This window comes from Eubalaena glacialis, chromosome 4 (assembly GCF_028564815.1).
Source record: "Eubalaena glacialis isolate mEubGla1 chromosome 4, mEubGla1.1.hap2.+ XY, whole genome shotgun sequence".
Lineage (NCBI taxonomy): Eukaryota > Metazoa > Chordata > Mammalia > Artiodactyla > Balaenidae > Eubalaena > Eubalaena glacialis.
In genome coordinates this window covers 158,631,603-158,637,602 of record NC_083719.1, presented here as the reverse complement: position 1 = coordinate 158,637,602, position 6,000 = coordinate 158,631,603, and positions in this window count along the sequence as shown.

The following is a 6,000-nucleotide window of genomic DNA, read 5'->3' as shown; positions in this document are numbered from 1 at the left end:
AATTTCTCCTCATTCTCATCAATACTGGCTGTTATCTGACTTTTTCATTATAGTTATCCTAGTGGGTGTGAAGTAGTATCTCACTGTGGTTTTGATTTGCATTTGCCTGATGGCTAATGATGCTGAGCAACTTTTCATGTGCTTAATGGCTGTTTGCATACCTTAGGAGAAATGTTTACTTGCCCATTTTTAAATTAAGGATGAGTTTTTAATTGACTTTTTATTTATCAAGCTAGATGCTTACTCTAGGAGCTGAAGTTCAAATAGAAGTTCAGTTGCCTTAGCGGCAGTTGGTATCTCCCCAGAAGTGAAGCCTGAGATTTCAGAACAGAGGCTAAGGAGAGAGGGATCATCAAGTGGGATTCCAGAGGATGGAAGCTTCCTCAAACACAACTGCTTGGGAGAAACTGTACTGTGTAAACCTGAGAGCTTAGAAAAGTCAGCTTGGCTCTTCAGAAAGTTGGGTTTCTATAGCATCAGGATTTTGGCTTTGGAATTTAAAATGTATTATTTTAAAGGTGATAATATTTATGTTAAAAACATTTTCAGATACACAGATACACAGGAGTATAAAGCAAAAGTTAAACATCCTTCCTCCCTAACACCTATTCCCTGATTTAAGCTCTCCAGAGATATTCACTATTAAGTTTTCATGTATATATGCAAATATATATACATATATATTTGTTTGTTTATGTACATTAAATAACATAATATATTGTTCTGGCAACTTGTTTCCACTTATCAATATAGCTGGGAAATTTTTCTACTTTCACCATAGATAGAGATAAATCTTATTCTTTTAATGTGTTGTCATATCATGTTGTATGGATTTCTATAATGTATTTAACCAGCCCCTACTGAAGGACTTTAGTTTTAGTGTTTTTGCTATTTTGAGCAAGTCTGCAGTGAATCTTGTGCAGTATCTTTGGTACTTTTGTGAGTCTCTCCGGGGATAAATCCCTAACATTTATGTTTTGATGGATGCAGTATGGTTCACTTGTCCTCTAAAAAGGTGCAGTTTACAGTTGTTCTAACAGTGTCTCTCCATCGCTTTCGAAGACTGGGTTTTAGCAACCTTTTTTCAGGGGGAGGAGCGGTGGTTGTGTCTGTTTTCATTTACATTTCTTTAGTTCAGAAGGAGGCTGACATTTCATATTTTTATAGGTCATTTATGTTTCTTTTTCTGTGAACTTTCTGTTCTGTTCTTGTCCAGTTTTTCTATAGAGTTGTCTCTTAGTGCTTTAGAAAAGCTTTTTGTATTTTAAGGAGAATTTTCTAGTGCTTTTGTGGTTTTATTGTTTATATGAAAAATTTTGATCATCAGTTTTACTGGCGAGTGTGAGGAACAAGGCAGGGCTCCAGCTTTGCTTTCTTCCAGATGGCTTGCCATTGTCCTGATGCCATTTATTGAATTCTTTCCCTTTCCATCCATTCATTTAAAATGCCTTTGTGATACACTAGATTCTAATATGTGTTTGGGACTATTTCCAGCCTCTCTTTTCTTTCTCTAGTACTAAGTTACTTTGATGGCTTGTTTTTTTAAAAAATTGTTTGTTTGTTTTTAAACTATTTTATAAGGTTTTGGCAGTTTACCAATTAAAGCAGGTCTAGGGAAAAGCATGTTATAAGGAGAAAGGAAGTGTCTGGGAGTCAAACAGATCAGGATTTGATCCCATATATATAGTTTATCAGCTTTTTAGCCCTGAACAGATTCTTCAACTTTACTGTGCTTCAGTTTTTTCGCCTTTAAAATAGAATGAGGTTTGAGTGAGATGCTGCCAGGAAAGCGCTCCCTGCTGCTGTTAGGCACGTGCTGGATGTGTGGCTGTTCACTTCTGGACCACCAGGCACCGCCAGGGCCTGAGCTTTAGTGGGCCAGGGTGAGGCATTTGCAAGAACAAGGGGGTGTGTCCCCGCACCCCCAATCCTCCAGGTGCAGGAATTCCCTGCCCAGTCAGCTCTGAGTCCATTACTACTGCCTGCCCAGCCCTCTCCCTCGATCTGCTATTCAGAGAGAGAGCTGTCCCTGAAGGGAGGCCAAGGTGTGTGTGTGGGGGGGGGTCGTGGACAGAGTGTGGGTCCCTCACTATACATAACAGGGTGGGACAGATAGGTGGAAATAGAGGAGGGAACAGGACTCCATCTATGCTCTTGCCCTGAACCCTTGCAACCTGAGGGGTGGGCCTGCTTCCTTTTCTGTTCCCTCAGGATGATAGATTGGGGTGGGGAGGAGAGGTATTCATTTGTTCAATAAGCAGATCCTGGGGACTGGCTCCGTGTGTTAGTTTCCTAGAGCTGCACTAATAAAGTACCGCAAACTGGTCGGCTTAAAACAATACAAATTTATTGTCTCATAATTTTGGAGGCTAGAAGTCCAAAATCAAAGTATCCGCAGGGCTGTGCTTTCTCTGCAGGTTCTAGGGGAGAATCTGTTCTGTGCCTTTCTCTTAGCTTCTGGTGTCGCTGCTATCCCTGGTGTTCCTTGGCTTGTAGACACATCTCTCTAATCTCTGCCTCCGTTGTTACATGGCATTTTTCCTCTTCTTATAAGGACACCAGTCATATTGTATCAGGGTCCATCCTAATGAGCTCATCTTTACTTGATTACATCTACAAAACCCTATTTCCAAATAAGGTCACGTGCACAGGTACCAGGATTAGCACTTGAACAAATCGTTTTGGGGGACACAATTTGACACTGGGAATGCTGGCCCTTAGGAGGGTTAGGGTTAGGGTTAATGTAGGGCATCAGCACTGACTCTCCCTCCTTCCCACTTTCCCAGCCAGTGACCTGGGGCAGCCAGTGGCATGTGGATTTGATTTCTGGCAGGGATAAAATTAGTGGGGAGGATGATATTTTTAGAAGTCCAAGGGACCCTAGGGACCACCTAATCCAGATATTTAACAGATGGGAAGCTGAGACAGTTCCACGAGACACTTTGTGTTATGGTTGGACACTTTGTGCTGAGGCAGCTGCCGTGGGCCATGGACTGTGGCTCCAGTTGGTGGTGGGGAGAGGGGGAGGGCGGCCACTGAGTCCGTTGTCAGCCCTGGATCCCCAACCTCAGCCTGAAGCAGACTCTACTTTGGGCCACCAACACCTACTGAAAGCCCGTGCTTTTCCCAGATGGGTTTTTTGTCTGGGGCTGCCTGGAGGGAGGAGGCGGTGCGGGCCGGTGCTGCCACTGTTTCAGTTCTGACTCCCACTCACACAGTCCCGGGGCCTGTGGGTGCCACGCAAGGTGAGTTCCCTCTGCAATGCCCCTGCCACCCCCGAAGCCTCTCCTGGGCTGCAGCTCTGCCAACCCATTTCATCTGTTACCCTCTTCCATTGGCTTTGCATGCTCTCAAAAATCAGGGAAATCTCTCCTCTGTTGGAGACTCTCCTGTTTTCTTTGCTGTTTTGGTAGAAGTTGGTGATGTGTTGATGTGAGTGTGTATGTATGTGTGTGTGTTTCTGTGTGCATGCACGTGCATGCAAAACCTGCCCTGTCTCCACAGTGCCAGCTGCCTCCCACTGCTTAACGGGATTCTTGAGCATAGTGCTTGATGGGCACATTTTCTGTTCTTGTGCCCAGAAAATCTCATCCTTCTCCCTTGCTCTCCTTGGACTTGACACTGGCATGCCTGCCAGACTTTGTGCCATGGAGTGAGCTCTGGTCCTTAAATAGCTGATCCCCAAGCAGCAACATCCTGGGGCTCCAGCTGCAATTTACAGCTAAGGCCAGGGCAGAGGATGCCAGCGTAGGCACCCATGGGCTAGAACTCTGAGCGGCTGGAGTTTTTGCTGCCAGCATTTTCTGTGGAGTTCGCAGACCATCAGGAGTAGAGAAGATGCTGAGGAGGTTTGCGTCTCCACCATTGCCTATCGGACTCTCCAGTCATTCCAAAAAATGTACTGAGCGTCTAGTATGTGTCAAACACCGTGCCAGGCATCAGAGGGAGCTAGAGAAAGTCCTTGTCTCCCCAGGGGTTCCATATGAACTCTGCTGCTGTGTTCCATGACTGGGAAGCATCAGGAACTCTAAGAACTGGAACCTAGGAAGGGATCTGGGAAAAAGCTGCTTCCTACTGAGATTTGTGGAATGGTTGGGGGGAGGGGGTGCTGGGAAAGCCTGGAGGTGAGGAAGGGGGAGGGCAGGGCTGAAGACAGCCTGGTGGCAGGGCCCAATAGAATGGCCACTCTCAGCACTTACCGCAGCCATGTTCATTGTTGGGGTCCCTCCATCTCACAACACAGAAAGCTCCAGGAGGGCAGAGACTGTCTGTGGAACTGGTACCTGGCACAGAGTCAGTGCTCAGAAAACATTTGAATGAATGAACTTCACAGAGTTTTGTTTAGATCTTGAGGCTACTGGGGAGCAGGAGTTTAAGTTCAGGTTAACCTAGTTAGTTTTATGCTTTTGGAAGATCATTCAGGCAACTGTGGGAAAACGGGAATGGACAGTATGCCTGAGGAGCTTCCTCTGCTGTTCGCTGAAGGGGAATCAGATTTGAACCTAGCACCTGAAGATGGAGGAGGCCACCTACAAGGACCAAAGAGCAGCTGTAAGAAGCTAGAAGGATCCCTGGTCAATAGGAAGCTAGGATCCCAATCCTACAACCACAAGGAACTGGAACATGCCAACAGCAGGAATGAGCATGGAAGAGGATCCCAAGTGCCAGATGAGATCACAGCAGTTGGAAACTTTGATTTTTACCCCTGTAAGCACTGATCAAGGAACCCAGCCATGCCATCCTGGACTTCTAACCTGCAAACCTGGGAGAGAATAAAAGGATATTGTTTTAAGGCACTAAGTGGTCATATATTACAACAACAATAGAAAATGAACACACCAATTGCTGGAATCATTCACTGAATTGAAAACACAGGTAGAGGGGCAGGTCAGGACAGGCTAGCTGAGAAAAGACACCCAGGAGGAATTGGAGATGATGATAAGCATCCCCACCTCATCAGGTTGTGGAGAGGATCAAATGCATAGAAAGTAAGTGCTGGATAAACGTTGGCCACTGTGGGTGTGGCTGGAACTGCGGGGAGACCTGGGTCCCAGATATAGGTGGAGATCTGGGAGTCATTGCAGAAGGGCCGCTGCCTCCAGACACTGAGCCTATCCCCTAGTTGTTGATTCCATGGGATGTGATAGGATGGAGAAAGCAGGTGACACTGCCACTGCCCAAGCTCTGCTGTACCCCCTGGGCCTGGGGTCTGTCAAGTGGGCTGGTCCCAGCCCTCTCTGACCAGGCTCACATCTCCTCTGCTTTGAGTGTATGCCTACCCTCTGGAGAAGTGAGGAATTACCAGGATTGATTGTGGCCAGCTCTGGCTTATGAACTTTTTATTACCGTGCTCTGTTGACAGCTGGTTTCTTGCTTTGCCTTTGGAGAGGGGCATGGAGGTCATGGTCCTACTCCTAGAATGTGAGAACTGGAAGCATCTTTGGGGTCTGTCTATTCCCTCTCCTCTGGTAACAGCAGGGGAATGATGAGGCCTGGAGAGGCAGGGACTTCTCCCAGACCACAGAGCAAACCAGGGACCAGGCTCCCCTCTCCCTCAGTCAATCTTTAGCTGGGGATGGAGAGAGGTGGGATTCAGGGAGCAGCTGGTGGTCCCCTTCCTAGTCCTGTGCTCCTCCTCCACAGCCCCCGCTACTGCTGAGGAGGAACAGAAACCTGACCATACTCGGTTTCGTCTGGGCCTTCCTTTTCTACACATGGAAGGAGGAATCTATTTTTCTCTTTCTTCAAGAGGGACAGAGAGGAGGGCAGACAAGCTGGAGTGGAGCAGACTGGGGAGGAAACTGGGTTGAGAGTGTTTGGGGCTTGATAGGGAGAACTTGGGTGTCAGAGTCCATTTGATTTAGATGAGGAGTCAGCAAACGTTTTCTGTTAAGGACCAGAGAGTCAATATTCTAGGCTCTGTGGGCTACACAATCTCTGTTGCAACTATTCAACTCTGCTGTTACAGTATGAAAGCAGCCATGGGCAGCATGTAAACAA